Below are 12600 nucleotides of genomic sequence, written 5' to 3'. Positions count from 1 at the left end.
TACTAAAAACAATTCCAGGCTGTTTCTTTAATATCTGGTCCCAGAGGGAATGCTCGTCACCATCCTTGGCCCTGTCCACCTTTCTGAGTCCACACTGCTCTCAATGGAGACGCCTCTGCATGCTCCTCCCTCTGAGGGCTGAGCCCATCACAATATCCCGCTGTTTGGTTTTTCCTGCTTTGGGTCAGGCATCATCGTGAGGCCCCAGAGCCTCCATAGGTCACAGACGAGGATTTCTGGATGGTCTCTCTAAAGCTCGGTTCTTTAGATTTTATATAAGAAGAAAGCTTTCTTTAACTCTCCCTCATAAATGCTCAGAGCATATTCACAAGTATCCTTAAATACATTATTCAGTTTCCATCAACATGGCTTCTCCTACTTCTACCCTTTATTTCATCTCATCCAGGTAGGAGAGGTGTTGTCAAACCAATTTTAAATATTGCCTTCGAAAAGCCTATGTAATTCCAGCCCCTTTCTTTGGAATGTGTGAGTTTTATCATTTATCATTTCCTTCTTAGTCTTTGAGATCTATGCTGGAATTGAGCCCAAAGAGTTAGATTTAAACTGAACTAACAAGCAAAATAGAAACAGACTCATAGATAGAGAGCAGGCAGACAGCTTGGTGCGGGGGTAGGGTGTGGGCGGGGGAGGAAAAGGGTATAGGGGGGTAAATGGGGATGGAAAAAATAAAATTAAATAAAAACATTTATCCTGAAGAAAAAAAATAAGTACCTCATTATAGTGACAATTCATAACCCATGACCTTCAAAGGAAAGAACAATGACTACTGATTCCTTTCTCAGGTAAGTTACAAAGACGACATGGCAGCAAGGTTTAATCTAAAGGTCTCTGCTCACACTAAGACTGATGTCCACACAGGTTCTCTTGTCATTTGAAAGGTAGGCCCTGGGCTGCTTTGCTTTATAGTGTAGTTTCCAACTTTACTCGGTGAGGAAGCTTCATCTAGCATCCAGGTTCTCCACGATGGTTGGTCTTAGACGCCTTTACGCTTTTCATCGAGGATTCCAAGAGAATTGTGTGTATATAGTTATATCTACAGATATAAAACGTATTAGAAATTAAAATAACAACTATAAACTATTACTAATTTATGAAAATAATAACATTAAACCATAAAGCAGTAACATGTTAATTAACACGTTATTAATAAAAATAACTACATCTGCCCAGCTGGTGTCGCTCAGTGGTTGAGCATCAACCCACCCACCAGGAGGTCTCAAGTTCCATTCCCCGTCAGGGCACATACCCACGTTGTAGACTCCATCCCCAGAAGGGGGACTGCAGGAGGCAAAACATCAATGTTTCTCTCTCACTGATGTTTTACTCTCTCTCTCCCCCCCTCTCTGAAATCAATAAACACATATTTAAAAATATATATAAAAATAACTATATCCCTCCAAAAAATGAGTAACAAGGCTGTCATTGTTCAGCATCTTTGCAGGTGTTTTGAAATCTCTAATTTAATAGGAGGTAGCTGAACTCTCATGTCTGTTTCTTTAGTCAAGTTAGTCCATTTGTTGTGTTATCATGCATCATGTAACCCCTGGAAAATTCCATTGTACAGTCGTGAGACAATGACATTTAGAAAAGGTATTATGAAAATAGTTCTGGTCTCATAGACTTCCTGGAAAGGTCTTTGGGTCACACTTTGAGAATCACTAATACAGAGGACCCAGCATTTGTTTTGGAGTGACAATCCTGAGTTTGAATTCCAGTTTTGCCTCAAAATGGTTTTCAGGTCTTAATTGAAGTAGTTGCTCTGAGATGCATTGTATCAATTAGGAAATTAAGGTGATACCTCTTCATAGAGAATTAAATATATATATATATATATGAATCTGTGAGCCAGTAGCTCACTGCCACTCTCCTGTAGCGCCCTCCTCTCCCCTACCCCCCGCTCATAGCCTGCTGACCTACCCCCTCCTGTAGTGTTCAGCTGCCTGCTTGTAGCTCGCTGCCCCACCCTCCTGCTGATCCATGATCCGATTGTTATGCTGTCGGTGGTTACATGATGACCATTTGCATATTACATCTTTATTTTATATATATATATATATATATATATATATGGCATCTCCCAATAGTTGAGCACAAATCAGGCAAGCTTTCCCTATTTCCCTTCTGCAAATTCATTGGCACTCATAATGATATGGTCACAGTCTATATGAATTGCTTTGTGAACTTGGTAAGGTTATATTTTACCACCCCTTTTTTTTCAATGTCCTCAGTGGGAAAAAAAACAAAACAATATAAAATAATAGATTTTAAGATGTTTTGAAACAGTAAAAGGGACATTAATATATAAGAAATGCAATTATTTTTACAACAGAATGACAGTGTTAATGAATGTTTGGTACTTAGACCAAATTCAACTTTTTGAAAGATAAGCTAAAATATGAGTTATGATAAATTATTTCCTTAAAAAGCCTAGGTATGGGCATTTAATCATTTCTAAATCCCTGATTCTATTGTCAAGGTGTACAGCACACTGAAGGTTAAATGCGCTAAGGGCAGATGAAGATGCTCCGTTCTTCCATTGTGAGCTAGCTTTCTGATTTGGAGCAAATCAACCTCTTTGGACAGCACCTTTCAACTTTAAAATGACTTTTTGGGGGGTTACTCATCTTTTCAGCTCCAATACTGTATAATGCTATTATTCTTTAACTGTAAAGTAACCATTGGATTTTTTTAAAAAAAGGATTTTTTTTTTTTGGAAGATGTTTGGCTCATATCAGCACTACATATACATGCAAATTTTTAATTGAGAGCCACTGTTGCATAGAGAAAAAGTACGAGGTGTCTTGATAATGACTGTTCTCCGTCTAAAGAAAGCTAAATCAGTACTGGGAAGAGACATGTACCAGAAGGAAAAGTTCCTATTTTATGGGCTCATGATAGAATCTCTACCCGTTAGCTCCATTTCTTTTCTCAATAGTCCAAAACCAATTTTATAACTCACTTGTCTCGCAGCTAAATGTGCAGCCTCTGCAGAGACGACTTTGTGAAGCTTAACCATACAAATAGCATGTCTACAGACGCCAGCGTATATTGGCAGGGGCGTTTTTATATTTGGAAGGTGCTTTGCTTTTGTTTTCCTTTTCCTTTTCTGATGCAGGCTTACAAAAACTGAACAGAAAGAGAGACATGGAGAATAGAACGCAGAGAAACTGAATCAGACAACAAGAGCTATGGCTTACATGTGCACTTATATTAAAAGTTCAGCAAGCGCCAATGTTGACTGAGTGTCAGACAAGGTCAGAGTTCTACTCTCATTAAAGAATCATTGAAAAGCTGCATCAATTCTTCATGCAGTGGTTTGGAGTCGTCATCACATTGTTTTTACGTCACCACCCGTTAGGTAGCCTTGCTGAGCACTGACCCAGGAGGGATTAGCCACCACAGGTTTCTTCAAAGGGTTCGCAGAGTAAACAATATTTAAACATTAGAACGATGCCTTTTCTTCAAGGTTTTCCCTTTCCAAAGCACAGGAAACCCAGACCCATTGCTATGAACAGGTAACAGCAGGTAATATCAGTAATAATAAACAGACTCCCCCTGGCAATGGGCAAGGAGACACCTGATTGGTGGTGTTGCTCTTATATCAGTCAGGGGCAAAGCAGATGTACAGTCCTTAGTTCATCCTAGCTTGATGCCTGTGTTGGTGGCCAGAGCTGTTTCATGCCTGAGGCACATAAAAAAATAAACTGACAAACAAAATATAAATAGAGGCATAGATACATGGAACAAGCTGACATTGTCAGAGGATGTGGGGGAGGAGGGGGGACTGGGTAAAAGAGGGTGAAGGGATTAGCCAAAGAACATATATGCATATCCCATGGACCGGAACAATAATGTGGGGGTGGCAAGGGCTGGGTGGAGGTGGACAAAGGGTAACGAATGGGGACATCTGTAAGAGTGTAAATAATAAAAAGAAAGTTTTTAAAAAAGCCATGAAAAAATATTCACTTCCTGCTAAGACTTTGTGTTGTATTCCAAAAGAAAAAAAATGAATTTTGACTTGATATTAGCAGTACGTAATATTTTCTTCTTTTTCAGAGAGGAAGCAAATCAGAGCACACTTTTATTATCCTGACAGGGAAATGTCCTGGGTGTCCTGTTAATTGAAATGGCCAACTTCCTTAGGCTCAAAAATCTGTCCAGTGGTCTTGTTGCAGCAACATAATGCGAACCACAGGCACAGATGTAATGAGTCACATTCACAACACGCTACTGGTTAAATTGATTTAGGGAGATAGAAATTTCATGTTGGAAAATAAACCGATGGCTGCAGAAACGCGCATTTAGAAACTGCTAATTCATATTGATGAAGAACATCCTTCATATTGTACTTCATTTGCATTCAAGGTCACAAATGCTGTTAATACCAAGGTCAAGGGGAGATGATAGTGGGTCTTCCAAATTATTTATTTTAAATTTAAATTGTTAGATCCAATATCAACTTGGAAGGCAGTATTCATTCTCTTGCCACATAGATGGACATAGCTTTTGTTTCTCAAATGAAATTTTGTATTAGCTCCCTGGGTAGGGATCCAATGGTGCAGTATATTACACAAAAACAATTTGTAGAGGTTTTGAATGAAAAAAAAGTTAATGCATTTTTTTTGCATCACACAAACATCTACATGAGTTGATTAGTATTTTGACTTTACTTGCAAATTTTGTTTCTGATTTCTCTGGTCAACAATTTTTCTTTAACACTGCAAGAGTTTAGTAGGGGGGGCGGAATGCTATATAGGTTGTTTTCCCTGCTTCAAAAACCAAAAACCAAAATCTCAAAATGGCATTTTGCCTAGCAATGTCAAAGCAACTAGCATAGCACCGACCTGGAGATGAATCATGGGAAAAATGTCTCTCCTGTTGGCTACTCTTGATCATTTCACCTCTACAGGCACCAACTATGTTAAGTAGACATTTCAAGTTACAATATTTGCATTTATTATAATTATGACCTTAATCATCACTGTATGAATTGATTCATGTAGCTATATCCTCTGTAAATTTTAAAATATAATTCTGGGACTGCCTATAATAATAATTCCATTGGGCTTCAAATTTCTGCAATACTTTTAAAGAATCACCCCGAGCAAATTAAATTATTTTAAAAAGAATATTAACAGAATACACATTAATGATATATGATGCCCACATATTTATAACCTATGAGGTCATACTGCACTGCCTTCATTTGACTGAATTTCTTTCCCCATTAGCTTGTCAGACCATAACCAGCAATCCTGTATCCCAGGTGTTTTGGATACAGAAGAGATGGTCAACAACTACCTTCTGAAAGAATAAAGAAGTGAAACAAGATTTAAAGGACTATAAAATTGAGAGATAGCAATTCCTTCACTTAACTGATATATATCCTATTTTCAATAGGAATTTGACAAATAGTTCCATTTACAAAGTGTTTATTTTGTACTAAGGAAAACATAAAACACCTTACTTACATAAATTCATTTAATACTAGAAATAATTCTACAAAGCAGGTATTCGTCTCCCATAAGGATAACAAAACTGAGCGTGTGCCAAGGAGAGTCTAAGAGAATCACAGGAGGTCATATACCTACTAATTCATAGATCTGGGATTTACACGTATCTTTTCCAAATTATTCTAAAGAAATGGGCTTAAACTATCAAAGAAAAATCTAAGCATGTCAATTTTCAGGTTAGACTTTTTCAAGAATCTGAAATTCTTTAGCAGAGATTACAGGGTTGTTAGCAACCTAATCTCTTTTTACATTTTCAATCTCTTCTTCCAACTTTGACCCTCAAGTCTTACAACACATTCTGCACGTGTTAAAGTCCCCTACCCACAACATGTCATGCTCTGTTCTATTTCCCAATGGTGCTCCACAACATCGCTCACAGCCCCTGCTCATCTATCGGTTCTATAATTAAAAAAAAAAAACTTTGAAAAATCATTAAAATCTCTTTAGTGAAACTTTCACTATTTTTTTCAAACTATCCTACTTGATGTTTATTTATCTGCATGCCTCAGTTGGGACTCTACTACTCTCCTGTGGTTATTTACTTACATATCTGATTATTTCATTAGATTGTGAGCTCATTCAAGAAAAGGGCTATGATTAGTCATTTCTCTATTCTTAACATTTAGCACAGTTCCTGGCACAAAATAAGTGCCTAATATAAATAAGTGTAAAATCTCCATACTACTATTGTTTCTAATAATTTTTATCTCCTGATATAAAATCATATTTTCCTTAAATGCAAATATCTACTGAGGATAAAGCACAACACTTTCCAGGACTCAGCAGTCTGTATTGGGGTTGTTGTCTCTAACATCTCCTTTGGAAATCTTGTGATCTATATTACAGTATCACTATACTTTCCCCCAATTCCAATCATGGATTTTAAACAGCTCAACAAATCTTCAGAACGATGACTTAAACAATGGGTGATGTTAATAAGAGAATTAATATGAACACCATGAGTCCCTTGTCTATAACTGGGAGTAGATAATTAAAGAGTATGCTGTCCCTTCAAATGTCCAGAGTGATTTTATCAAGTGTATGGTGAAATTTGGATCTAGGGTGACCTTTATCCATCACACTATTCTCCTAATAACAACTAACTTTTTTTTTCAAATTATGACTATTTGTGAATTATTTATTGAGATGTTACAAACTGGATAGGAGACTAAATACAGATACTTAAATCCTAAACATAAACAGGAACGTAACATAATCACCGCCTCCATGACATGGTTAGAAACAACATTTCCTCTGTTTAAAAATCCATTTCAAATTAAGTTGCAGAAAGCATTGCTACCCATTTAATGTGCATGGATTTTGTGACTGAGATTTTCCCCTTTAAATTAATAAATATACCACAGGATAATACTTCTGACGCTGGTGCACTTAGCAAATACTTTAATTGATCCCAGTTCTGAAAAACAGACCTCTATGTACTGTGAGTTGCTCTCCTTTGCCAAGTTATAAATACAAATGCAACAATGGTTTTTAGTTGAAATATAATTACAGCCAGTATGACAGCAGCAGAACTGTGGACAGCTGTTTAAATAGGAACAATGGACTCGAAAGGAAAACATAATACTATGGAAACACACGTGGTGCAGCTTTAATTCTAGAAACAACAAGTATGGGATTAGAGCATCAAAGAGCCATAAACCTATTCTGTTTAGCTTTTATCTGGACATAATATGTGAGAAAATACACTATAAATGCCCTACTTCACGCAGATGTGAGAGTGAAAGGATATGAAATCTTTGATGTTAATTAGAGAAAAAGAACTGCTTTTTTTTTTTTAACTTGGTAGTTCTTTTCATTACACACTCTATTTAGAATGGCAACACAAACAACAGATCTCAGCTATATTAGTTGAATGTGCTTCAATGAAGGAAGAACTATCATCTGATTCAATTAATCTTGATTTGGGATAAGTGCTTGATAAATGATTTCCCTGGAAGGGAGGCACCATGGCTCATCGCACTTCGTTTTCATCTTAGATCTGCTGTGTACTCACCGTGTGACTTTGGCAGAGTCATTTAACCTCTCCTTACCTCTTTTCATTTGTAAAGTATAGCTAATCTTGGCCTATCTCACCTGGCAAAAATAAACACTAGCACCCTATATTTAATAGGACTGAAGGTGGATGATTATTGGATGGTTCATGGTAGAATGAGATTATTATTACATCACTGGCAAGCCTCTGAACAAATTGCTTTCATGTAGAACTGAGTGTTTCTGACAACTGTATACTTTGAATTCTTTTTAAACAAACAGGTGCTGTGATATTTACTTTGGTCTAGTAGACTGGCTGCAAAAAACTGGAATTATATAATCTTTACTAGGGGCCCGGTGCACGAAATTCGTGCACTGGGTGTGTGTGGGGAGGGGAGTGTCCCTCAGCCCAGCCTGCCCCCTCTCACATACTGGGAGCCTTCAGGCGTTGACCCCCATCACCCTCCAATCACAGGATCGGCCCCTTGCCCAGGCCTGATGCCTCGGCCAGAGGCGTAGACCCCCATCACCCTCCGATCGCCTGATCGGCCCCTTGCCCAGGCCTGACGCCTCCGCCAGAGGCATAGACCCCCATCACCCTCTGATCGCCTGATCGGCCCCTTGCCCAGGCCTGACGCCTCCACCAGAGGTGTCAGGCTTGGACAGGGGACCCTCATCTTCCCCTGATCACTGGCTCTGGGCCCCGCCCAGGCCTGAGGCCTCTGGCCCAGGAATCATGCCTGGGCAGGGGACCCCCATCTCCCTCAGATCGCTTGCTCCACCCCCCGCCCAAGCCTGACGCCTCTGACCCAGGCTTCAGGCCTGGGCGAGGGGACCATCATATCCCCCCAATCCCTGGCTCCGCCCCCCACCCAGGCCTGATGCCTCGGCCAGAGGAGTTGACCCTCATCACCCTCCGATCACCAATCACCGGATCGGCCCCTTGACCAGGCCTGAGGCCTCCAGCAGAGGTGTCAGGCCTGGGCAGGGGACCCCCAGCTCCCCGCGGTTGCAGGCTCCGCCCCTGCCCAGGCCTAATGCCTCTGGCCTAGGTGTCCGGCTCGGGCAGCGGGGACCCACAGCTGCAGCGGCCCTGCGATCGTGGGCTCCACTTTAGGCCCAGGCAAGGGACTCCTAGCTCCCGGGACTGCCAGCTTCGACCGTGCTCAGCTCCCATCGCTGGCTCCACCTCTACTTCCTGCTATCACTGGCCAGGGCGGCAAAGGCGCCTGATTCTCCGATCATGGCTGGGGGGCAGGGCAAAGGCGGCCCCAGGGCCGCCTTTGCCCTGACCCCCAGCTCTTAGCTCCCCCCTGGGTTTCCGATCAGTGGCAGGGGGCTTCTTCCTGCTTTCCCTTTCGCCTCCCTGCATTGTGCCTACATATGCAAATTAATCGCCATCTTGTTGGCAGTTAACTGCCAATCTTACTTGGCAGTTAACTGCCAATCATAGTTGGCAGTTAATTTGCATATAGCCCTGATTAGCCAATGAAAAGGGTATCGTCGTACGCTAATTACCATTTTTCTCTTTTATTAGATAGGATTGGCTAAGTCTATTTAATGCATATACTTTTATTCTTTTGGTTATTTAGGTTCTGACTCTTGTAGTCCAAACTATTAGCCAGGTAGTCAGCGATATTGGCAGCAGGAATGATAATCAGATCAAGAAATTGCCAAAGAGATGATATCTGGTGTTGTGAGTTGAGGTCACAGTTAAACCCCAAAGAGGAAAACCAAAGGACAAGTTGGTTACTTATTGCCATTTAAAATAAAGGGACAATATTACAAATATTTAAAATGGAGTCAGGTCTATGAAATATAACCTTATATTAAGGTACAACGTTAGCTATGAAGCTTTTAATTTAAATTTGATATGAAGATGTTAGAATATGTTTTCAAAGAGAAGAAATATTTACACCAAATATAGTCATGATATGGAATGGTTAAAGGCAGAAGATTCCTAAACACTATTCTAAATGATATTAAGTATTTGAAAAGCATTGTAGTCACATTCGAATGTAGGTTTTTAGCTTATATTTAAGAAAAAATAAATTGTACTTGCTAAGACAGCCATCACTGCTGAAAGCATTTGAATTGTGTGTTTTTTTTCCACTAGACGTTTTCAAAAATATCTTAATTTTTTAAAATAATTAATTAATGGTGAAATCTTATTCTTATTGAAGAAGAAAGAAGTGAGCTATTTAATCTAACATTTTGTGAACCTTTATGTTCTATAATTATCTTGAAAAAAAAAGCTTTTTCTTTTTTTTAAAATCATTTTTATGATTCATTATATGATCCTTTATTTTTTTTATTTTTTAACATATTTCATTGATTTTTTACAGAGAGGAAGGGAGAGACATAGAGAGTTAGAAACATCGATGGGAGAGAAACATCGATCAGCTGCCTCCTGCACACCCCGACTGGGGATGTTGCCCGCGACCAAGGTACATGCCCTTGACTGGAATCGAACCTGGGACCTTTCAGTCTGCAGGCCGACACTCTATCCACTGAGCCAAACCGGTTTCAGCAAAAAAAGCTTTTTCATGTACTAAATCAAAAATTGATCTGAGGTTTTGGTTTGTTTTCTAGAATGGGGCTTGATTTGATTTTTTTTTTTTTTTTAATTTTGGCTTCCTAGAACTGGGCTAGGTTTTGTGTGGGAAAAATAGCAGAAATATAAATTTTGAAGATGAATTAGTAAGAAAGGGCCACCATATATAAATGGGTGGTAGGACCCCATTTATTTGCAAGACAGTTGGCTAAGACTGAAAAGTGCATGTTGTGTACAGCTCACAAACAGTTAATTCATCTCTGCATTCCTGGCGCCTATTCCTGGGTTCCACACATAGCAAATAGTGAATAAATATTTGATGAACCCGTCAAATAGATTGAAATCATAGACCTAGCTCTCTTAGAGTATTTTACTTCCTCAACAAATATTTATTAAGCACCTATTATATGTAGACAATAAGGTGAATAAAAATATACTGCTTTCAGTCCAGTTAGGGAGACATCAAACAAATAAACTCATGAAGGAGTATATAATAACACTCAGAAAGCACCCTCCGAGACAGAAATCGTGTGAAATTGAACTCACCTGGACTAGGAATCCAGGCAGGGTTTTCTAGATAAGTGACTCCTGAGCTAACCCGTGAAAGGTGAGTGTTAGTGGTCTGATGTTAGTGGAAGCAAGCAGAGATGACAAAGATCTCCAGGGAGAGGAGAGGAGAGTGCGTGGAATGAGGGACCCTGTAACGGAAAGGGCGTGCGGCTTATTTAATGAAGCAAAGAGGGAGATGTGCCTGGAGGTGGGCTGGGCGCACCCTGTACATACAGCATGGTGGCCCCATTACAGGGATGACTTCTCATAAGCCACCGAAGGAAAATTCCCTTCGTGGCTGCAGGGCAGTCACAGTCTGGGCAAAGGCATGGGAAGCACCTACAAGGTGCACTATGCTCTTAGAAGGACTGAAGACTTGTCTGCAGAAAGTTGTCAGTTTTTGCCTAGATGCTTCAAAGAGAACCAGGGGATGGGGTAATAAATTTCTTTCTCAGCCATTAATGAGAGCAAGAGCTATGTAATCGTGACTGAACATTAGATCTCAGAAGTGTCACAATAAAAAAAGGAATTAGAAAAGCCTAAGTGCTTTACTCTCACATTAAAAGTTCTGCATACACTTGTATTATTATGAACAGAGATATGTCATGTGCCATTTGTATATTAGAGTAGTGCCTGCTCAGTTATGCTTGAGTGGAAGGTGTGGTCAGGAAGTAAGAGACCCTCCAGGTATTTGTGTCTAATTTTCCTCTGAAATTCAAATCACTATCTAGACCATAGTCATCTTCTGTAACGGAAAATATTGTTGTAAAACTTCAGAGCACAGCTTATCCATTTGTGGTCCCTCTAACCTTGAACCAGAATCAACTGGACTGAATCCTAAAAAGGAAGATTCTGGGCCTCTTAGTTCTAGACCTTTTGGGTCCTAAGGTGCGCCCTGAGAATCGGCAGAAGTAAAACATCCACAGGTGATTCTCAAGCACACCTATGTCTAAATCTTAGGCAGTGATCCCCAACACTCACATGCATGAGTCACTGGGGATCTTATAAAATGCAGATTCCCAGGGCCCACAACCAGGAATTTTAATTAATGAAATTTGAGGGAAATACCTAAGCAAGCCTGGGCTTAAAAAACAAAACAAAATTCAGGTGAATTCTATGTGCAAAGTTAAGAGCCACTGATTTAAAAGTCCTTCCTAGTTTATTTGAACTATTTCTAGAAAGATCTCTCAGAAAACCCATATACCCCTGTATTGTAAGTTCACTGAAGCCAGGGTACTGTCTTTTTCACCTTTGTTTTCCTAGCACTAGGATAGGGTTAACGCTTACCCTTCTTTGGATGTCAGATGAAGTGTCATTTCCTTCTACATTCAATGGAGATCTCCTGCTATAGACTCACATATCTCTCTGTAATTTCCCCAATTACTCATCACCCTTCTTCGAAGTAAACTGACAAATTATCTTTCCTCTAGGCCAGCTGTAAATTCTGGGAGATGTTGTTTATTTTGTGCTCAATAGAATTATTAATATCTAGCGGAACACCTAGCACTTAATAAATACTTATTGAATGAAAAAAAAAGTGTATTAAACCTTTCTAATACTGGAAGACTATGATCTCTCTTAACCTCCTCTTCACCAGTGGATTTAAGGTTTCTTATATCCTAAAGCAACTTTTTAGGTTACTATTAAGAAATAGACATCAAATTAGAGTAGAACTTCTCAACAATGATTGGCAAAATGAACCAAAATGGGCTACCATTCACCATCTCTGCAACCCTGATCCTAGTCCAAACTGCCTCCATCCTTTCTTGGAGGGGAAATCAAATAGACTTGGAAAATGAAGGCATCCTCATGAGAGCAAAATTGCTCAGGAATTAGATGGGTATTAAATGAAAAGTACATTTGGAAGACGTAGCTTTAGAAGAAAACTGTCTTCAAAATTAAAATAAATAATGAAAATATAAATAAGATAAAATGAGTAGATTGGGGTCCAGAAAAAAAATCTGGGTGTCA

General features: G+C 39.4%; 1 protein-coding gene and 1 pseudogene across 3 annotated transcripts in view; one reads left to right on the top strand and one right to left on the bottom strand.

The window, feature by feature from the left end:
- SYT1 (synaptotagmin 1) overlaps positions 1–12600 on the bottom strand; it is a 567791-nt gene that overhangs the window by 394479 nt on the left and 160712 nt on the right. The window lies entirely within an intron of this gene.
- Positions 3572–3716, top strand: LOC132229037 (small nucleolar RNA SNORA48; annotated as a pseudogene).

The sequence above is a fragment of the Myotis daubentonii genome, chromosome 2 (genome assembly GCF_963259705.1).
Source record: "Myotis daubentonii chromosome 2, mMyoDau2.1, whole genome shotgun sequence".
In the NCBI taxonomy this organism is placed as follows: domain Eukaryota; kingdom Metazoa; phylum Chordata; class Mammalia; order Chiroptera; family Vespertilionidae; genus Myotis; species Myotis daubentonii.
Note: the sequence above shows the minus strand (reverse complement) of the source record. Positions and strands in the feature narration are given on the sequence as shown.